General features: G+C 41.0%; 1 long non-coding RNA gene across 1 annotated transcript; it reads right to left on the bottom strand.

Annotated features, from left to right (window-relative positions):
* Window positions 1–12,006: 12,006 nt before the first annotated feature.
* Window positions 12,007–22,672, bottom strand: LOC111097819. The gene is made up of 3 exons (XR_005365141.1): window positions 22,603–22,672; window positions 13,333–14,626; window positions 12,007–12,233 (listed from the first exon to the last, which is right to left on the bottom strand). It is a non-coding gene; the product is annotated as an uncharacterized LOC111097819 (long non-coding RNA).
* Window positions 22,673–23,299: the final 627 nt, after the last annotated feature.

Below are 23,299 nucleotides of genomic sequence, written 5' to 3'. Positions count from 1 at the left end.
GTAGCGTGGCAGGATACAAAATCAATGCCCAGAAGTCAGTGGCATTTCTATACACTAACAATGAGACTGAAGAAAGAGAAATTAAGGAGTCAATCCCATTTACAATTGCACCCAAAAGCATAAGATACCTAGGAATAAACCTAACCAAAGATGTAAAGGATCTACACCCTCAAAACTATACAACACTTCTGAAAGAAATTGAGGAAGACACAAAGAGATGGAAAAATATTCCATGCTCATGGATTGGCAGAATTAATATTGTGAAAATGTCAATGTTACCCAGGGCAATATACACGTTTAATGCAATCCCTATCAAAATACCATGGACTTTCTTCAGAGAGTTAGAACAAATTATTTTAAGATTTGTGTGGAATCAGAAAAGACCCCGAATAGCCAGGGGAATTTTAAAAAAGAAAACCATATCTGGGGGCATCACAATGCCAGATTTCAGGTTGTACTACAAAGCTGTGGTCATCAAGACAGTGTGGTACTGGCACAAAAACAGACACATAGATCAGTGGAACAGAATAGAGAATCCAGAAGTGGACCCTGAACTTTGTGGGCAACTAATATTCGATAAAGGAGGAAAGACTATCCACTGGAAGAAAGACAGTCTCTTCAATAAATGGTGCTGGGAAAATTGGACAGCCACATGCAGAAGAATGAAACTAGACCACTCTCTTGCACCATACACAAAGATAAACTCAAAATGGATGAAAGATCTAAATGTGAGACAAGATTCCATCAAAATCCTAGAGAAGAATACAGGCAACACCCTTTTTGAACTCGGCCATAGTAACTTCTTGCAAGATACATCCACGAAGGCAAAAGAAACAAAAGCAAAAATGAACTATTGGGACTTCATCAAGATAAGAAGCTTTTGCACAGCAAAGGATACAGTCAACAAAACTCAAAGACAACCTACAGAATGGGAGAAGATATTTGCAAATGACATATCAGATAAAGGGCTAGTTTCCAAGATCTATAAAGAACTTCTTAAACTCAACAGCAAAGAAACAAACAATCCAATCATGAAATGGGCAAAAGACATGAACAGAAATCTCACAGAGGAAGACATAGACATGGCCAACATGCACATGAGAAAATGCTCTGCATCACTTGCCATCAGGGAAATACAAATCAAAACCACAATGAGATACCACCTCACATCAGTGAGAATGGGGAAAATTAACAAGGCAGGAAACAACAAATGTTGGAGAGGATGCGGAGAAAAGGGAACCCTCTTACACTGTTGGTGGGAATGTGAACTGGTGCGGCCACTCTGGAAAACTGTGTGGAGGTTCCTCAAACAGTTAAAAATATACCTGCCCTACGACCCAGCAATTGCACTGTTGGGGATTTACCCCAAAGATACAAATGCAATGAAACGCCGGGACACCTGCACCCCGATGTTTATAGCAGCAATGGCCACGATAGCCAAACTGTGGAAGGAGCCTCGGTGTCCAACGAAAGATGAATGGATAAAGAAGATGTGGTTTATGTATACAATGGAATATTACTCAGCTATTAGAAATGACAAATACCCACCATTTGCTTCAACGTGGATGGAACTGGAGGGTATTATGCTGAGTGAAGTAAGTCAGTCGGAGAAGGACAAACATTATATGTTCTCATTCATTTGGGGAATATAAATAATAGTGAAAGGGAATATAAGGGAAGGGAGAAGAAATGTGTGGGAAATATCAGAAAGGGAGACAGAACGTAAAGACTGCTAACTCTGGGAAACGAACTAGGGGTGGTAGGGGAGGAGGGCGGGGGGTGGGAGTGAATGGGTGATGGGCACTGGGGGTTATTCTGTATGTTGGTAAATTGAACACCAATAAAAAATAAATTAAAAAAAAAAACAAAACAAAGAGAAATGACCCAACTGTCCATTGACAGGACACTGAATAAATAAAAGGTGGTACATACACATAAGGGAATACTATTCATCAGTGAAAACAAGTGAACCTAATGCTGCAGAAATCAAACATTGGTGATTTTGGAACACAGCGTTAAAGTGCAGAAGACTACACAGTATGACTCCATTTTCAAAAGAGATAAAATTAAATAATATGCCATTTGTGGACATGCAAAAATCAACGGTTTCTTTGTGAAGATGCTGAGCAATGGGATTGGGAGATGCTCATCAGGGTTTCAAAAGAATCTGTGATGTACGATTTCTCAGGCTGTGTGGTAGGTTCAAGGCTGTTTATTTTCTTTTTCTAAATATATCTCACTGTGCACAGATTATTTCTAAAGAAAGTAAGTCCTAATATTCACAACAGAAAAATCAAAGAAAGGTGACCAGTTGATCCTCAAAAGATATGTCCATGACTAAGAAACTAATTTTTAAATATTCAAATTTAGTAACAGCTGTAAAAAATTTTTATTGCAAATTTTTTAAACAAGTAGCATTTTTCACCAATTAGATTGGCAAAGATATTTTTAAATAGCACTTAATGCATATGTTAATGCAATGAGATGGGCAGTTTGTTATACTCTGTTGCTAAAAGGGTAAGTCAGGACAACTTTGGGCGCCTGGGTGGTTCAGTTGGGTAAGCGTCTAATTCTTGGTCTCAGCTCAGGTCATGATCTCAGGGTCATGAGATAGAACCACGTGTCGGGCTCATGCTGGGTGTGGAGCCTGCTTAAGATTCTCTTTCTTCCTCTTGCCTCTGCCCCTCCCCTGCGCTCTCTCTCTTTCTCTTTCTCAAAAAAAAAGAAAAAAGAAAAAGGAACAACTTTTCTAAAAGGCTGCTAAACAATACATATCAAGAAGGCTTAACATTTGTTTCCTTGACTCAGTATCAGAAGCTCACAAGAGAGTCAGTGAAAGATTTAGATGCAATACAGCATCATTCACAACAGCCAAAAATGCAAACCACATATCCACTCATTTGACGAACATTTACTGAGCACCTACCATGCGCCAAGTATTCTTTGGGGCACCTGCAATATTGTAGTGAACAAAATTGACAAAAATCTTTACCCTCGTGGAATTTACATTATGGTGGGAAGAATCGATCACAAACAGTAAATTTGGGAAAGAGCTAAAGTAAAATAGTACATGAGAGAACAGATGTTGGAAGACCAAGAAAAAGCAGGGCAATGTAAGAGGGATCAGGAATGGCTGGAAACAAGATGAGGGGGAACAGGTTGCTTCACTAAGAAGCTGATATTTGAGCCAAGTTTCAAAGGAGGTGAGATATCTAGATAGTGGGTCCCTGGGCATTGGAAGAAGAGGGAACAGCTGGTGCAAAGATGTAGGGACACAAGCCTGTCCAGCAATTAGAGAAGCAGTAGGGAGTCTAGTAGCTTGAGTACAGCAGTCGGAGAGGAAGCTGGGGACCACAGAGAAAAATTGCTCCGGGGCAGTTATGAAGGGCTTCAAAGGACTTAACTTTCAGCAAAATAGGGAGCCTTTGCCGCTTTGGAGCAGAGAGCCATGCTGTGCCTTTTTTTTTTTTTTAAAGCATCCAAGTGTTCAAACAATAAGGAAATAACCAAATAAATTATAGTAAATACTGTGCTTGTTTATAGTAGGACCTCAGGAAACATCTAGAGGACAAATGAATACAATGAAATACTATAAAACCATTAAAATCATAACTTCAAAGAATATTCAGTGACCTGGAAGAGTGTTTATCATGAATATTAAATGAAAAAAAAATCTGATTAAAAAGTTGCATGTAGGGGCACCTGGATGGCTCAGTGGTTGAGTGTCTACCTTTGGCTCAGGGCGTGATCCCGGGGTCCTGGAATCAAGTCCCGCATCAGGCTCTCTGCAGGGAGCCTGCTTCTTCTTCTCCCTCTGTCTCTGCCTTTCTCTCTGTGTCTCTTATTAATAAATAAATAAAATATTTTTTAAGTTGCATGTAAGTTACAGTTCCAATTTTGGAGATAGCTAGATAATAGAAACAAAAGTAGATTAAAAAATTATAAGGAAATACCATCAGATATGAAATGGCTGTAATTGATGAAATTACAGATTTTTATAGCATTTGTATTTTTATATATTTCTGAATGTTTTGTAGTAAAGCATACTACTACTCTCATAATCAGAACAAAAAATAAATACAACCTTAAAAAAAAAAAACTACTACAACTGCTTGGTATTCTTCACCACTTCCATGGTGAATGTCTGGAAATACGTCCATTGATCAAAATTATTGGATTTGTTCTGGGTCCACGGGAAAATGGAAGGTGTTTGATATTCATTGGCAGAATTTAGCAGCAGGCAGCCTGCAGTTCATCAGTGTGGCTGTCACCAGTAGTTCAATAAATCCATTGGAATCACTACAGAAGAATTTCTAATGGGATCATGGAAACAATTTGGCTGGTAAAAAAAAACACATGATTAAAAAATCATTACATTATCTACCAGGCAGGAGAAGAATTGCCTAATTTAACCACGAAAGTCACTACAAAAGACCAAAATAATTACAGTGTAAATGGATACCCAAAATAAGGGATCATTTTATTTTAATGATACCTTGAAAGAAAATTATGGGTGCGGGGTGAGTTTGCCAGAATCACGTAAAACAGCTCATTAGCACCCTTACTGGACTCAATTGACTGCTCATTTGGATCTGAGGCAGCACCCGATACCCTCCTCCCCCTGCCCCCCCACCAGCCCGGGAGCTCCTTCTTATTAATTTCATTTTGGTGCTTGGGTCTCATGTCTTCAAATGCCTGCATCTCATGTAAGGCATGCTGGAGGACAGGTCTCCCCAAGACACATCTCCTTTGAAGTTCCTACGAAGCTCAATTTGTAGCAGCATTTCATCCCTCTGTAGCCAAGAACATATTGATCCATCAGAAAAAAGTGGCAATTTGGTCCACGAGGCATATGGAGTGATGAACCAAGCAAAGAGTCCTTCCCAGAACCCCAAAGTGGGATTTCCATGAAGCATTTGCAATGCTCCCAGAAACTTGCTTTCCCTTCCTCAAAGGAAGGGTCGGTCCATGGCCACTCTTTCCTAAGAGGCTGGAGCATGTCCTTGCACAATTGCATCTTCAAATCCAATGTCTTCCCCAGCAAAGGTGGCTCAAGAGCTAAGTGGTTGCTGGTTTATTTAATCAGGTTCTAAGTTCAAAGGCGGGTAAGTCCCTGCATTAAGGAGTGAATTATTTCAGAGGAAAAGGGGATAGATAATTTGTTGACCTGCTATGGGATCAAGGGTGCTATGGGGGCACAGTGAAGAGTCCGGAGCCAGGCAGGGCAGAGATGGTTACTTTTCCTTTGACAAGAAATGGCTCAAGGTAATTCCAAATAAGTTAGGCAGACGAGAGGACAATGGGATCATTCTTATGATGCCTGACACAAAATACTCTGAAAATAAGCCCAATATTGCTGGGTTTTATTGTTATCGCTGTTGTTTTGTTTTTATGAAAACAGCTTTTCTCTCCAATTACAATCCATGTTCAGCATGAAGTTCTTGTATTTCACTGGCTTGAGACAAGAGGTCTTACACTCCAAAGATCTTGTTTTAAAAAAAAAAAAACTCGGGATCCCTGGGTGGCGCAGCGGTTTGGCACCTGCCTTTGGCCCAGGGCGCGATCCTGGAGACCCTGGATCGAATCCCACGTCAGGCTCCCGGTGCATGGAGCCTGCTTCTCCCTCTGCCTGTGTCTCTGCCTCTCTCTCTCTCTCTCTGTGACTATCATAAAAAAAAATAAATAAAATAAAAAAAAAACAAAAAAAAAAACAAAAAAAAACTCAACTGAGTCAATCTGAAGATCAAATTGGTTTTACTTGTTGGTTCATGAGTCACATAGCAACCCATCCAGCAAGCAGAAAAGAACTCCCAGGAGCTGTACAAAATGGAAGACTTTTCTAGACAGAAAGACGCAAAAGCAAGGAAGTTATTCTAGCAAAGAATGGGTCATTTCAGACAAGGTCACTTGTGGAAGAAATGTTGATATGCAACCAATGTTTTGTGTTAAGACCCCAGGTGAAACATCTCAAATGGGAAAAGAAGCCCAAAACCTGCCCCCAAACTCCTGAGGAGTGCCTTCAGGTAGGTAGGATCTTTCTGAGGTAGGAAAAGATGAAGGACCCTGGGAAAAGGAGGAGCACTATGTTGGCGTGCTAGGAAGGTAGTGCCACTGGAAGGCCACCAGGCCAGCCCCAGGGGGTGGGGGTGGGGTAGAGATAGAATCCCATCCCTTTCTCACCCCAACCCTCTCCACAGCAGCAATTCTTGGTTCTTGGGTGTGACTAGGGTCCCTCTGAAGGAAGGAGGGGTGGCAGCTTGGGTTTTCCAGTGATTCTCCTAACCGAGAGCTACAAATTAAAGGCAGCGCCATCTCCTCCTCAGTGAAGCTGTTCCCAGCATCCTCAATCCTCCTCAACCAAGATGGATCGGCCAGGGTTACCTGAATTTGTAATAAGACTAATGGCAAACTCTTGCCTGAAAACTCTGATAAAAAGAAACAGATATTTCTCTTTACTGGTATGAAAGGATGATCTCTTTCTCAGTTAGAAGTCAAAAGATATGAGTGAACCACCTAAAGGGTAGAACATGATAAGCGTTTAAAACAACTATGCTGATGAGAAAATGCTCTGCATCACTTGCCATCAGGGAAATACAAATCAAAACTACAATGAGATACCACCTCACACCAGTGAGAATGGGGCAAATTAACAAGGCAGGAAACAACAAATGTTGGAGAGGATGCGGAGAAAAGGGAACCCTCTTACACTGTTGGTGGGAATGTGAACTGGTGCAGCCACTCTGGAAAACTGTGTGGAGGTTCCTCAAACAGTTAAAAATATACCTGCCCTACGACCCAGCAATTGCACTGTTGGGGATTTACCCCAAAGATACAAATGCAATGAAACGCCGGGACACCTGCACCCCGATGTTTCTAGCAGCAATGGCCACGATAGCCAAACTGTGGAAGGAGCCTCGGTGTCCAACGAAAGATGAATGGATAAAGAAGATGTGGTTTATGTATACAATGGAATATTACTCAGCCATTAGAAATGACAAATACCCACCATTTGCTTCAACGTGGATGGAACTGGAGGGTATTATGCTGAGTGAAGTAAGTCAGTCGGAGAAGGACAAACATTATATGTTCTCATTCATTTGGGGAATATAAATAATAGTGAAAGGGAAAATAAGGGAAGGGAGAAGAAATGTGTGGGAAATATCAGAAAGGGAGACAGAACGTAAAGACTGCTAACTCTGGGAAACGAACTAGGGGTGGTAGAAGGGGAGGAGGGCGGGGGGTGGGAGTGAATGGGTGACGGGCACTGGGTGTTATTCTGTATGTTAGTAAATTGAACACAAATAAAAAAAATAAATAAATAAAACAACTATGCTGGAAACATTTCTCTGGGCCAAAAGGTGGGAGAAAGCTCTCCTTCCCCTTCCCTTCTTCCCCTCCTTTCTCTTTACTTCCTTCCCTAAAGAATTCACTCCTGAAGCCATTAGGTGGAGGCAGACCACAGTGGGCTCCGACGGGCAGTGGGAGAGGGTCAGAAGCTGCAGAGCCCAGAGCAGGGGGGCAGGGACCAGGTGGGATGAAAAAGGAGCACACACGCAGGTAGCTACATGGGGGGGAGGGTCAGAGCCCAGGTGAGGGGGGGCGGGGGGGCAGCACAGATGATGGCCAGACACACAGCAGGTGAGGAGGGTGCCCAAGGTGAGGTGTTCAGCAAGGATGTCAGAACCCAAGCTGGGCCAGGAGAGGCCACACAGAGGGGTTGGCCTCCAGAGGGTGCAGAGCCCCATCCGAGGGTGAGGGTGTGGAGGGTGACCATACAGAGGAGGAGATGGTGGCGGAGAAATATCAGTGATGCTCTGGGTGATCAATCAAACAAGCAAATTAAGGGTGGAGCCGAGTCTCTTGTTGTCAGAGAGGGAAGCTACAAATATGAATCCAACAACATCGGTGTTGAATTCGAATCAGAGCTATGGATGCGAACCTACAGTATTCCACGTAAAAGCTAATCACAGAAAAAAAGATTGCACATGTGAGTGCATGTGGGCATATGTGTTACTCCTTGGGAAAATGGCTCATTCCCCGGCTGGAGCAGGAAGGTACGAGACAAGCCTGGAGCACCTTATGGTGGGAAACAACGCACCCATAGAATGACAAAGACATGTCCAGGGACATAGAACCCAACTTGCAAAGGGTCCACCGACCAAACTCAGGGACAATTAAGCAAGAGCATCTCTCTCTTTTTTTTTAATTTTTAAATTTATTTATGATAGGCACACAGTGAGAGAGAGAGAGGCAGAGACACAGGCAGAGGGAGAAGCAGGCTCCATGCACTGAGAGCCCGACGTGGGACTCGATCCCGGGTCTCCAGGATCACTCCCTGGGCCAAAGGCAGGCGCCAAACCGCTGCACCACCCAGGGATCCCAAGCAAGAGCATCTCATGCGTGTGTAGCCCACGACAGAAACAGGAAGGAAACCATGGGTCCTTACAGACTTCATCAATGCAACAATTGAAAGTTGGAGGCTGAATGGGATATTTACGTGGTTTCAGTCAGATTACCTCCCCCAGAACACCTTAAGGACACCACCTTAATCAAGGCACCAAAATGGACATTGCCAGTCACTGGACAAATTAAAATCCTATGCATCTAGAGAGGATGCAGTGGGAGAACATAGCCTCCCTTCTGTGATTTCCCAGCCCAAAGAGAAGAATCGAAATGGAATCATGAGCAAACAGCAGGCGAACTCAAACTGAGGGACAGTCTACCAACCAACCGGCCGATAACCCTTTAAAGTGTGAAAGTCAGGAAAGTCAAGGGAAGACTGAAAATTTGCTGTCAGATAAGGAAACCAAAGAGGCATAATAACTGCATGGCATGCATTATTCAGAACTTGATCTCTTTGCAATAAAGCGTGTTGATTGGGGCAACTGGTGAGACTGTAGGGGAGACTGCAGTTTAGACAGTAGTGACGCGTGTCTTTACATTCCCGACCAGGATGGTTGTACTGTGGCCATGTGGGGGAAAGCCCTCGTCGATTGTGTGCAACATGCATTATAGTATTTAGAGATGAGGGGCAGCAGCTGGGCAACTTCCTCTCCACTAGTTCAGAAAACATGTTTTTAGACCATAGTTGCAAACTTTCCATAAGTTTGTGATTGTTTAAAAGAAATTTGAAGTTTTTTTTTTTTTTTTTTACATCTAGATAAATATGTCCTGTGATGACAATGAACGACCTGATAGGAAGGCTCTCCTACAACTATCAGGGTGCCTGGCCGTTCTACCCGCTGTGGGTGAGACAGAACTTTCTGGGGCAGTTCTTTGGGTTCCTCCAAGAGCAGCTGGGCCTTCATCTTTGAAGTCTGGTTTTCTCTCGACCATGGAACTCTCGTTCCAGATGATTTACGTTTATGATTAGCATGGCTTCTCCAGGCTCAAAAATCCATCCCATGCTTAAGAGAACTTAAAACACAAAAGGCCAGGCACCTGTGCATTGAGTTTCCTTGCCAAGTAGCACAGGATTGTTGCCACCAGCTGACATCTGTACACTGTGTGCACACAGTGGCTCACTGGTCAGAAGCCAAAACTTTTGAAGGATGCCAAATGGTTGGGGCTGAACCAATGGTTGAACCATTGATGCCAAATGGTTGGACACCAAGAGAAAGCCATTCCTCCTCTTCCTCCTTCTTCCTCCTTCCTTTCTTCCTTTCTTCCTTTCTTCTTCTTCTTCTTCTTCTTCTTCTTCTTCTTCTTCTTCTTCTTCTTCTCCTTCTCCTTCTCCTTCTCCTTCTTCTCCTTCTTCTTCATTGAACAAATACTTATCAAGTAGTTAATTTGAGCCAGACATTAGACTCAAAGAAGGGGATGGAGCTGTGAATAAAATCTCGGTCTTTCTCCTCAAGGAGAGTACAACCTAGGGCACTGCCTAAAGACCACATTTTCTAAACTGAACAGTAACATATTCACACAAAAGCACACAAATCATAATTGCACCGCTCAGTGAATTGTCCTGAACCAAACACACCCGTGTGATGAGCACCCAAATCAAGAAATAGAACATTAAGAGAACCTAAGAAGCCTTGCTGCCCTTTCCAAGCACCACCCCTCCTCCCTGACCTCCTGACTTCTAGCAAAGCCTAGTTTTGTTGGCAAACCTTTCCTTGTAAGGGAGATTTAAAGGAGGACACCTAAATACTGGCTCTTCTAGAATTTCTCCTCCTGGGGACCAGGATCATATAGCGCTAACATTATCTCCTCGCACAGTGACTTGATTCTGCTTCTCCACAGTGCTGAGAGTTGCTGGTTAATGGTGACAATTTGAGCTTTGCCTGGTATGGATCTGGATGATAATTCCCATATGAAAAAGTTTGAGCAGAATTGCTGAATTTGGTTGCCAGCAGGGGGTCCCTTTTGTTAGGCCAGATGCATCATGGCGGGATAGAGCAAGCACCCAACTCATGCAAAGGCCTAGCAGCAACCCTCAATGTAGGAGTTGTTTGGGTTGGCAAAGTGAGTGGAGAGGCACAGTGAGTTTTATCCGTGGATCCCGTGGCCGTTCATGGGCTTGCGTGATTCTCAGGCGGCCCAAAAAGAACTCAGCCCTTGTTTCTTTAGCAGGAGGCCTTAATGAATACCTCCCTAATTTCCCATGGTGGTGCTGCCCCCTTGGGGCTGCTCACTTCTATGTCAGTAGATCCCACCTCTATCTCAGGGACTGTTGAATTCAAGTGCTCTTTTATTTGTGTAACAGAAAGCCCCACAGAGCTCAAGAGGAAGTAGGTGTACGTTTTCAGCTTGGCCGGTGAAAGTATCTCTAGTTTTTAAAGAAATTTCGAGCAATTGCAGGGCTGTTGAATCCCTCTCATCCCGAAGACTGCCCAGAGACAGAGTCCATTCCTCATGGAGGTCATAGGTCCCTCCCTCACCAATCCCTTCCTCACATCCTTTTCTTTTTCCTCTCATTCTGACCTGTTCTTTCTTTTCACTTTTCTCTTCCTTTCCTTCCTATCTTTTTCCTCTCACTCCATTATTGCTTCTAAGGCTTCCACTTGGGTCTCATCATTTGCAGTTGTATGAAGAACAGAGAGAAAGGAAGACAAACTCTTCCCCAGAAGTGTGGTAAGAAGGAGGAGAATGTTCCTATAGATGACAATGTTCGTCACCTGCACGGAGCAACTGAAAATGGAGAGACACGTATTGCTACTGTAGGGAGAGAAAATTTTCACCTTTACATTTGGGTCTCCAGCCGGGCCTAAGAATTAAACTAACATGAGACAGATAAACAGGAGGAAAAGCATACATACAAGTTTTAGTTACTTTTTTTTTTTTTAGACTTGTACAAGAAAAATGAAGATGCAAAGAAGCAGCTAGAGTCAAATGCTTCCACATGAAGTTGGACAAGGAGGACTAAACTGTGAGCACGTGACAAGGCAGAGGGGCTTAGGCTAGGGTAGTTAATTAGGGAGAAGCAACTAGAAGGCTAGATTAGTTTATTTTTTTAAATTTTTTTTCATTGGAGTTCAATTTGCCAACATATAGCAAGCATAACACCTAGTGCTCATCCCGCCAAGTGCCTCCCTCATTGCCCATCACCCAGTCACCCCAACCCCCCGTCCACTTCCCCTTCCACTACCCCTTGTTCATTTCCCAGAGTTAGGTGTCTCTCATGTTTTGTCACTGTCACTGATTAGTTTAATAGGTTTGTTTGCACTCTTGGCCTTGACTCCTCGTCTCTGGTGATACGAATGTTTCTTGCCTTCTGCTATAGGCAGGACATCTTCCATATCAGCATCTCATCTCCTGCTTTCAGGAGGAAAAAGGAAGGATGCCCTCCATGGATCTGCTGTTTCTAAAGTGCCTTGAATTAAAAATGATCTGGAATAGGATATTTTGGGGTCATATCTTCTAAACTCTTTCACTATATAGGAAATACTTTCCATGAAGTCTTCCTTTTAAAGAAGAATTTTGAAGAAGGTGCCAGAAGGGATGACTAAGAGTCGTGTCCATCACTAAGATAAACTTAAATCTATAGAATATTCCATTTGAGCCCATTTCCAGAACTTAGAGATCCTAAAAAGTCATCCAACCCAATACCTTCGTTTCACAGATCAGATGGCAGTCCCAGAGAGGCTGATCAGCTTACGGTCACACAGGTAGTCAGTGGCAGGAACCCACATCTAAAATGGGGACTGCCCTTTCCCTTGGGATCATTCTTGTAAAGTTGGTAAACAAGCCAACTTCCTCCTAGGAGTCCTGCTTAAGTGGCAAGCTCTACCAAGCTGAAAAGTAAAAAATGACAGTATCATTTGCAAAAGCATCCCACAGAACTAATTCCAGCCTTCAGAAAGCACAATAGAAAGTAATCCTCTAGCTGACTACCTTAAATTATGGGCAGCACATTTAGTGATGTTTCTCTGACTTACTCATTTAGGAAGTGTTGAAACTTTTCTGAGGAGTCCTATCTTTTTGTCTTCCTGTGGTTTTGTTTGAAATTCATTAACTGCTTTCATCCCCTGTGATCCCCTTCTCTCCCTCCCCACTCCTTCGCTCTTCCACCCCACCCCATCCCGGGTCAAATCTGAAGGATCTGCTAGGGGAATATCATAGTCACCAAGGACCTATCATCATCACCAAGATTGATCCCATATGGTGTCTACAAAGATAAGGGAGGAGGCCACGGTGCTTGCGTACTCCACAGGGATGATGTGGGAACGCAACTCCTTTTGTCTTCATTCCCAGTCCCTGAGATGAGCTCAGCCTGCTAGAACCAAGAATTTCTACTCCCCTGGCTTCACTAGCACTTCCAGCCATGCTTTTTCCATTTCTTCAACTGCGTTTCAAGAGCAATGGGATTCAGAGGTTTGAAAAGCTTTAAAAAATATATTTCATGTGATCTTGTGCCTACAGAATTCATGCTCCAATTTACCTTTGAGCTCATGCCTATTCTTACTAATTCAATTGTTCCTTTTGTGTCTATAAATTATATTTGGATTTTTTTTCTTTCCCCCAGTTTGTTTAGTTTCCAGGAGAGAAGAATTCTCATCTCAGGCTCTAATTACAGCCCCAGCACTAGTCTATCATTTGTTTCCAAGATGTTTGAAGAGGTGTCTCACTGAGTTCTTCCCTTTCAAGCTGGCTTCTCAGAATGTCAGTGGAGATTTCCAGAAGCTTCTTCCACTAACCATGTGTTGATTTGAACCCTGAACGGTTTCCCCCAAGTTATGTGCTACAGTGGAGGCAGGGAACCACAAAAGACTAAGCGCCCTCCAACATAATCCTTATAGCATTGGTGCTTGGAGCATCCTTGTCTTCAACTACAAAATGACAACTATTAATAACATTTTGAGTTTATTTCTTTTAAAGTAAGAAGCGACTTACTGTCTGGTTTCTTCTCATGGTCTTTGTCTGGCCAGCTGTGTTTGCAGAAGCCAGGAAAGACTTGCTGAAGAAGGAAGATCTGTCTGGTTGGACTAATTGCTTGCCCAGTTACCCAAGCATTACGACTCATGCCAATGGCCACAGTATTGAACGGTCAGCCAGAAATGGACATGAAAGAGAAAGAAAACATAAAAGCAAGTCTACTCTAGTAAACTGCATGGCATTCAAGGAGGGGAAAGACAAACAACTCAAAACACAGCCTTAGAATGTTCTCAGCAAGAAACAGACAGCCCACAGGGGGCCTCTGGAACTTCCTTCTGATGCAAAGTTCAGTTGTACCCCAAAGTACTGAGTAACAGGAGGTCAGGCCCTGGTAAAGGAAAGCAGACTCTCTCACCTTACGGAATGCAGCTCTGTGAAAGATTTATCACGTAGCTGATGGACTTGCCACATGTCGAAGACTAACTTTTATTTTATGAATTCTTTCCCCCACCCCTCACTCCACACAATAAAAACTGTAATTGTGGTGATAGGAAAGTGTCTGTAACAATTTTAACACATGTGAGATTACCCAGGAGGTGTATCATATGTAGGAGGTTTCAGAATTTCATTAATCCACCTTCTAGGAATGTGATATTTTACAGACTGTACTTGTGTACAGGACAAAGAGAGCGAATTCCAAACAGACACTAAAGAACAGTCCCTCTTTTTCCAAACTGCTCCTCACATTTCTCTAGCTGAGTGGTTCAAAGGCAGAAAAGTAACTTGTTGGATGCTCTGTTACTGGCTTCTGACCCAGATCCCCTTCAGAAAACAAGTAAATTCTGTTTGCAGTTTACCAAAAATAGGGTTAGGAGCCAGACATTATATTAAATGAACTGACTGGGCATGAATGCCACTCGTTAATTTCCCTTTGTTAGATTTGCTCTACCAACTTCAATTTCAAAGATGTTAAAAATATATATATATTTGATATATATATGAAATATATGTATATATCTCGCTGAGTTGAACTGTCTCTGCAGGGTAGGCTGGCAAATCCTAGCAATGAATTTCCTGGGATGACCATTTACAGCTGTTTCCTTTACATAAATATTAGATAAGAATGCCCCTCTTTTTTAGGAAAAAGGATCTGTTACCCATAAGCCCTTGTGCTTTAGAGCTAAATGCCATTGTTAACCTGCTGCCACTTCTAAACTTCTTCTCTCCTGGAATGTGATCTCTGAGTATCTCGTTGAATCAAGGCACAATGTTACATAGGTATCTTCTTGCTCCAACCTGACTCATGGAAGCTCTGCCAACAGAACAAGCATAGATCTGAATATAAACTAGAAATATTTCATCATGATTCAGGACCACATGCAACCCTTGTCCAGAATTTAAAGATATGTAGAGGGCAGCCTCTGTGGCCCAGCGGTTTAGTGCCGCCTTCAGCCTGTGGTGTGATCCTGGAGTCCTGGGATCAAGTCCCACATCAGGCTCCCTGCATGGAGCCTGTTTCTCCCTCTACTTGTGTCTCTGCCTCTCTCTCTCTCTCTCTCTCTCTCTGTATCTGCCATGAATAAATAATCGTTTTTAAAAATAATGATATGTAGAACTACAGAAGGGAATTTAGTTCATCACCTTGTCACTTTAGACCCATGCTCAGATAATCTGCAAAAAGTTTCCAAAATTTTTAAAACCAATCAGTAGTTGTTGACACATCTTTGCAAAAAGAGTTAAGAATGCAATGGTAAAATGAGCTATATGAACCATTACAGACAACTGCATGATCCTGCCCCACTTTTATAAACCCGTCTACTGTAGTCACTTCTATAAGCTTCTCCCTGTCTCAGTTGGCTCCAGGCATGCTGGTCTCCTTGCTGTGTGCAAGTCAAACCCCCACTTTAGGGCAGTTGCCATCCCATCTGCCCAGAGCCCTCATTCCCCAGTTGTTCAAATGGCCAGCTCAGGCCTTTGCTCCAAAGCGTCACTCAATACTTCCTTCTGATTGGGGCCAGCCCTGACTATTCTATTTAAAATTGCATGCTGCTTTCCCACACTCTCCATCCTATTTGCCTTTCTTTCTCTTTTTTGGGGTAACATTTATGATCTTCTGATATACTACATAATTTACTTATTTTCTATGTCTATTGGTTGTCTCTCCTCTCTCCACACTAGAATGTAAACTTCATAAGGACTGGAGTCTTGGTTTTGATCACTGACATATCCTGAGTGGTAGACGAGTACCTGGTATATTATAGGTGTCCCATAAGTATCTGTCAAATGTATAAGTAAATGGCTCAAAGAAGCAGAAGACCATATAAAAAACAATCATAAAGGCATCCAACAAGAAGTAGAAATTCCTCCTTTGCTGGGGACATTTTGAGAGAAAGAAACAGAATAGAGCAAAGAGGTTAGACTGTAGGGCCCCAGCTCTTCCTGAGGGCTGAAACCCTGTGGGAGAGGAGGCCTGCTTGTCTGTAGGAATCCCCATGGAGCACTGGCAAAGAGATTCTAGTACAATTCTCCAAGTATGGCTCAGGAGAGTACCTTCCCTGTATGCATACTTCTTAGGTTCACCCTGGGCCAAGGAAAAGAGGAAAAAGAAGGACTAAAAACCTTCGGGGGAAAAACTACAAGTACCCAAAAGACACTGGGTTAGACCAAACTTGGTCATTTTAAACTATTTTTAAAAATGAATTACTTTCATGGGTTGATAGCTTTAAATGGTTTCCCCACCATCAATAGGAATGAGGCCTATCATAAAAAAATAAAGAAAACTACTTTAATTTTTGGCACATCTGAGCTATAAGGCATAAACTCTAACCTGCCATAGTTGCACAGTCTCTACGGCTGGACATTAAGCATCACAAAGAAAGGCCCCTATCTATTTGGTTTACTGCTCTATTCACAGCATCTAGCATAGTGCCTTCAGTGTGGTAGATGATAAACAGCATTGGTTGATTGGATCAGTGGTTTTCTTAAGAATGAAGCAATAAATCCATTCCATATGTGTTCTGGGGTCAAACTGCCCGAGTTCAATACCTTTGCTCTGCCAGGAGCAGTATAGACAATGGAATGGTCATATCTTCATCCTGCTGTGGAAGAATTATTTATTGAAATACTAATTTGTATTTTGTTGTCATCATATTTTTCTATCCCATTCTAAGCACATGGATGGACCTTCATTACTCTAAGCCTCAAGGGAGGTAAGCCAGCCAGCCTGGCTAGTGAGGAGGATGTATGCTCCACCTCGGTGATTTCAAGGAAAGGGCAAGCTCTCAGAGAAAGAATGGACTACATGGCCTAGTATCCACCCATTTTCAAGGGACCATGATGATCTGGATGGTGAAGATGTCAGTAGCATGGCAGGCTAAAGATTAAGGGCGCATTTTCCATTTTCTAAGAACCACATAAGATTTTTGTACAGCCCTGGGCAAGATATGTGGGCCCACTTCATTAAGCATAAATTTCCTGCTGTCACAGCATCGGTGGGGGGATTGTTTCTGAGTCAGATTTGACCTGACATAAAGAAAACAAAGACAAATGACCTCTTTTCACACTCAGCTTTATGGAGAAGGATTCACAGCAATACACTCTTACTTTTAAAACTTACGATTCTAGAACAGTGATCTCAAAGTTCCTCCAAGAAACTTCTCCATGAAAAATTCTAAATGTCTGTTGTAAGTTGGATAAAGGGGACACTGAATTCAACTTAACCTCTTTCTAAAGTCAGCACGACATAACCCTGCAATAAATCTGACCAGAGCTCATGAACTGTTGATAGTGCTCCTCCAGGCACCCATGGTCAGTGTCTAGGAGTTTGATGGGCTGTGGTTTGGGTTCCTGGGGTGGAGACTATGGTTGGTAACATGAATGCTTCTCAAACAGTCCCACTCTCCAAAGAGCCTGGGAAGACATTTTCCAATCTTTATAGTTTCTTTCACACTTATTTGTTTTTCAGACTTTAAGTCTAAATCTTATAATCATACTCCCACAAAGCAAAGTTTTAGAGTTTAACTGAAAATTGCATTAATTTTCTTAAAAAGTCATTCTCTACATAGAAATAAATTTTCCCTCTTCCCAGAGCTCAAATGGGCATGAAGAATTTCTTTAATTTAATAAGTGCTTTACACTTAAGACAAAACCTCAAAACTATGTTTCTTTTCCCTTCAATTAATAATTACTAGAGTTGATCAGTCTTTGAAAAGATACTTCCTGTCTCCTCTCACCAATCTCTTTCAACATTGTGCTGGAGTTCTAGCTACTGCAACAAGATCAGAAAAGGATATAAAAGAAATACTGATTGAGAGGGAAGAAATAAAAATGTCTTTGTTCACAGATGAAACAATCATCTATGTAGAAATTCCAAAAGAATCAACAACAACAACAAAAATCTACTGGAACTAACAAGCATTATAGCAAGTTTGCAGAATAAAGGTTAACATACAAAACTCAATTTTTTCTTATATACCAACAATGAACAAGTGCAATTTGAAATTAAAAACACAATGCCATTTATATAAGCATTTCCCAAAGTGAAATACTTAGGTATAAATCTAACAAAACATGTATGAGATTTATATGAGGAAAACTACAAAACCCTGATGAACAAAGTCAAAGAACTAAATAAAGGGGGAGATACTCCATGTTCATGGATAGAAAGACTCAAAATTCTCAGATGCCAATTCTGCCAAACTTGATCTATGGATTCAATGCAACTCCAATAAAAATCTCAGCAAGTTATTTTGTGGATATTAACAAACCAATTCTAGAGTTTATATGGAGACAGACACTACCTGACTTCAAGTCTCACTGTAATCAAGACAGTGTGGTACTGGCAATCAAGACAGTGTGGTACTGGCAATCAAGACAGTGTGGTACTCACACAAAAACAGACACATAGATCAATGAAACAGAATAGAGAACCCAGAAGTGGACCCTGAACTTTATGGTCAACTAATATTCGATAAAGGAGGAAAGACTATCCATTGGAAGAAAGACAGTCTCTTCAATAAATGGTGCTGGGAAAATTGGACATCCACATGCAGAAGAATGAAACTAGACCACTCTCTTTCACCATACACAAAGATAAACTCAAAATGGATGAAAGATCTAAACGTGAGACAAGATTCCATCAAAATCCTAGAGAAGAACACAGGCAACACCCTTTTAAAACTCAGCCACAGTAACTTCTTGCAAGATACATCCACAAAGGCAAAAGAAACAAAAGCAAAATTGAACTATTGGGACTTCATCAAGATAAGAAGCTTTTGCACAGCAAAGGATACAGTCAACAAAACTAAAAGACAACCTACAGAATGGGAGAAGATATTTGCAAATGACATATCAGATAAAGGGCTAGTTTCCAAGATCTATAAAGAACTTCTTAAACTCAACAGCAAAGAAACAAACAATCCAATCATGAAATGGGCAAAAGACATGAACAGAAATCTCACAGAGGAAGACATAGACATGGCCAACATGCACATGAGAAAATGCTCTGCATCACTTGCCATCAGGGAAATACAAATCAAAACCACAATGAGATACCACCTCACACCAGTGAGAATGGCGAAAATTAACAAGGCAGGAAACCACAAATGTTGGTGAGGATGTGAACTGGTGCAGCCACTCTGGAAAACTGTGTGGAGGTTCCTCAAATAGTTAAAAATAGATCTTCCCTACGACCCAGCAATTGCACTCCCGGGGATTTACCCCAAAGATACAGATGCAATGAAACGCCGGGACACCTGCACCCCGATGTTTATAGCAGCAATGGCCACAATAGCCAAGCTGTGGAAGGAGCCTCGGTGTCCATCGAAAGATGAGTGGATAAAAAAGATGTGGTTTATGTATACAATGGAATATTACTCAGCCATTAGAAACGACAAATACCCACCATTTGCTTCAACCTGGATGGAACTGGAGGGTATTATGCTGAGTGAAGTAAGTCAATCGGAGAAGGACAAACATTATATGTTCTCATTCATGTGGGGAATATAAATAATAGTGAAAGGGAATATAAGGGAAGGGAGAAGAAATGTGTGGGAAATATCAGAAAGGGAGACAGAACGTAAAGACTGCTAACTCTGGGAAACGAACTAGGGGTGGTAGAAGGGGAGGAGGGCAGGGGGTGGGAGTGAATGGGTGACAGGCACTGGGGGTTATTCTGTATGTTGGTAAATTGAACACCAATAAAAAATAAATTAAAAAATAAAAAATAAAAATAAATAAAAATAAAAGACTCACTGTAAAGCTACAGTAATCAAGACAGTGTAGCATTGGTGGGAGAATAAACAAGTAGATCAATGGAACACAATAGAAAGCCCAGAAGCCGACATATATAAACAGAGACAACTGTTCTTAGACAAAGGAGCAAAGGTAATACAATGGAGCAGATAGTCTTTTTTTTAAATAGATAGTCTTTTCAACAATGACATTGGAACAACTGGATATCTACATTCAAAACAACAACAACAACAAAAGAATCTAGACATGTATCCTATACCCTTCACAAAAATTGTCTCAAAATGGATCATAAATCTGAATGTAAACCATAAAACTCTTAGAAGATAACAGGAGAAACCCTAGATAATCTTGGTAATGTTGATTATTTTTTAGATACGTCAAAGGCATAATCCCTGAAAGAAATAATTGATAAACTGGATAAAATTAAAAATTGTGCTCTGTAAAACATAATGTTAGGATGAGAAGATGAACCACAGAATGGGAAAATACTTGCAAAAGACACATCTGATAAAGGACTATTATTCCAAATACACAAAGAACTCTTAAAACTCAACAATAAGAAAACAAACAACCCAGTTTAAAATTGGGACAAAACAGACACTTCACTAAAGAAGAAAAACAGCAAATAAGCATATGAAAAGATGCTCCACATCACATACCATCAAGGAAATGCAAATTAAATCCACAGTGAGATACCACTACACATCTATTAAAGGGGGCAAAATCTGGAGCTGACATCACTAAATGCTGGCAAGGAAGTGGAGAAACAGAAAATCTCACTCATTGTTAGGAATAGTTTGTTGGTTTCTTACGAAACCAACACATCATCCAGTAATTGTTCCCCTTGGTGTTCAACCAAAGTAGCCCACAATTTATGTCCCACCAAACCTACACACAGATGTTTATAGTAGCTTTATTCATAATTGCCAACATTTAAAAGCAATGAAGACATCCTTCAGTAGGTGAATGGATCAATAAACTGTGGTACGCCAGACAATGTAATATGATTCAGCACTAAGCAGAAATAAACTATCAAGCCATGAAAAGATATGGAAAAAACTTAAAGTGCATCTTACTAAGTGAAAGAAGCCAATCTGAAAAGGCTACATACTGTATGATTCCAACTATATGACATTCTGGAAAAGGCAAAACTATAGAGACAGTAAAAAGATCAGTGGTTGCTAGGGATTGGCAGAGTGGGAGTAGAGGGGAGAGATATATAAATAAAGCACAGAGGATTTGTAGGCAATGAAAATACTTTCTACATACTAAAATGATGGATACATGTCATAATACATTTAGCCAAACCCATAGAATGCACAACACCAAGAATGAACCCTCATGTAAACTCTGGACCTTGGGGGATTACGATATGTTGAGGTAGGTTCACTGATTATGAAAAAAGTACCATTTGAACAGGATGTTGCTAATGGGGAAGACTATATACGTGTATAGGCAGGAATATATAGAAAATCTCTGTACCTTCTCCTCAGTTTTGCCCTGAATATAAAACTGCTCTAGAAAATAAAGCCTTAATTTTAAAAAAATTTGAACATAGACATCAAAAAACACTGCCTTAAAAAAAAATCACTCCTTACAGATACTTTTTTTTTAGTTTTCCTCACTGTATGTGTTTGCATATGAAATGCCACCAAATATGAGAACAACTCAGTGAAAGTAACGATTTCCTTTCCAATGAACGTGAACTTTTGTTCCAAAACTTGAATTGGAACAGGAGTTTGGGAGAGGGTCATCAGAAGACCATCCAAAAGATTAGGGCTCTCAAATGAAAAAGTGGGCAATGGAAAGGGTGGCGTGGCATCGGCTTCCCATTCAGCCTCATGGAATGAGTTTAAGGCGCAGTGGTTTGGACTCAGGTCATGGTCTCAGGATTGTGGGATCGATCAACCCTGTGTTGGGTTCCACACTCAATGTGGAGTCTGCTTGAGATTCTCTCCCTCCCTCCCTCTTCCATTACCCCTGCTCACTGTAAATAAATAAATAAATAAATAAATAAATAAATAAATAAATAAATAAATAAATATTTTTAAAATGCAAACATGTCATTAACTCCCCCAGAGCTTAATTGCCACAAAACGCATCCCAAAAAATTCACATAGCACTTTAGAATGTTAACTGTAATTCATGCTGAAATGGCAGTGCTACTTGGCAATGCTACTTGCTTGAGATGAGAACTAAATGGTGATGAAAACTTTCTGTTAATAAATGTCCTTTTGGAAAGTTGCCATGACCAATGAAAGGACTTGAAATACAGCAGGAGAAATATGATTAATCAGTCTTGCTTTTTCTATGTCTTTGCTTCCTGGGTGTGTTGAGATTTAGTGTCTCAATTAAGAACTGGGTTTTGTTTTTGTCTCTTCTAATAATTTTACAGGGAGTAAGTCAAGGTAGGTCTGGGCCAAGCTGATATTTTAGGGAAAGGGAAAAATCTGAGACATTCAATGTCAAGGCTATGGGTCAAATAACAGTGACTGGCAGCCATGTTTTTGGCAAAAATTTCTTGAGTACTTCCAGAAAGTCAGGCATTAGGCTTGATACTGATAATACAGAGGAACAAAGTTATAGCCTTCACTTTCAAGAAGCACATACTGAGTAAAGAGATAGGTAAGTCCTTTATTTGTTCATGCTCAGATCCCTTTCTCCTTCTCATTCCAATGAGAACCATTCCAAATTTCCACCAACGCACATTTCTCAATTCTTTTTCTCCAACTCCTACCTTCCTGCTTCTCAGCAAATAGCCTTACTTCATACTTAACAAAGGAAAAGGAGTGATCAGAGAAATAATTCCCTCAACAACTCACCCACAATCTATGAGCATCTCCTCCCTTACTCATCTTTATTTCTTTTCATCCACTCTCAGAGATGAAATCCTTTTCCTTGTGTTTAAGGCCAGCCAGTTTCTGGATCTTGATCCTTCAGTGACCCTCCACTCTCTCTACCTCCTCCCTCCTCCCTCCTTCCCTCCATTTTTCACTTCCTTTTCTTCTCTAAACATTTATAGCAAAGAACACTTACCTCATTAAGTAGACTTCCACTATCACTGCTATTATCCTTAGCACGTCTAAGATGTAGTCATAGATGGGCTAGACCAAAAGTAGAGTCTAAAATTAAAACAACTTCATTCTCATCCAATATTATCTCTTTAGGTCAAGACTGAAGCACATGTGTGGAGCGTAACAAAAAAGAACATCTTTAATCTACTGTTGTAGAACTCTCATTCAAAGTTTTTGATCTATAGAACAAAGCAGAATGTACCAAGACAATTCAGGATGTTATGTGATGGATAATTTGCTTAATCTTGTTGGGAAATGAGAATAAACACAACTGCCAATTCCCATACCTATTGTTGATACAATGGGAACCCATTGCCAGATAGACTGAGACAGGGGTGATTGATTTTAAGGAAAAGTCACAAACCATTGTTTTCATATTCTGGAATTATAAATTGAAACAATCTTTCTTAGTAATACATATCAAAAGGCTTTAATATGTTTATATATTTTAATCAAGTAATTCCATTCTGTAATTTTATCCCAAGGAAATAATCATGGCAGAAACCCAAAATTTAGCTTCAAAGATGTTCACTGCAAGAACTGTTAATAATTGCAAACAACAGTTTTAATAGTCAGCCATGAATCTGCTGATTAAATAAGTTTTGATGCTATGCAATGCTGTTTTAAGACTCTTGGATTTCTCTTCTAAATACTTTTTT

The sequence above is a fragment of the Canis lupus genome, chromosome 10 (genome assembly GCF_011100685.1).
Source record: "Canis lupus familiaris isolate Mischka breed German Shepherd chromosome 10, alternate assembly UU_Cfam_GSD_1.0, whole genome shotgun sequence".
Taxonomy (NCBI): Eukaryota; Metazoa; Chordata; class Mammalia; order Carnivora; family Canidae; genus Canis; species Canis lupus.
The sequence above is the reverse complement of the archived record's forward strand: the minus strand, read 5'-3'. Positions and strand labels throughout refer to the sequence as shown.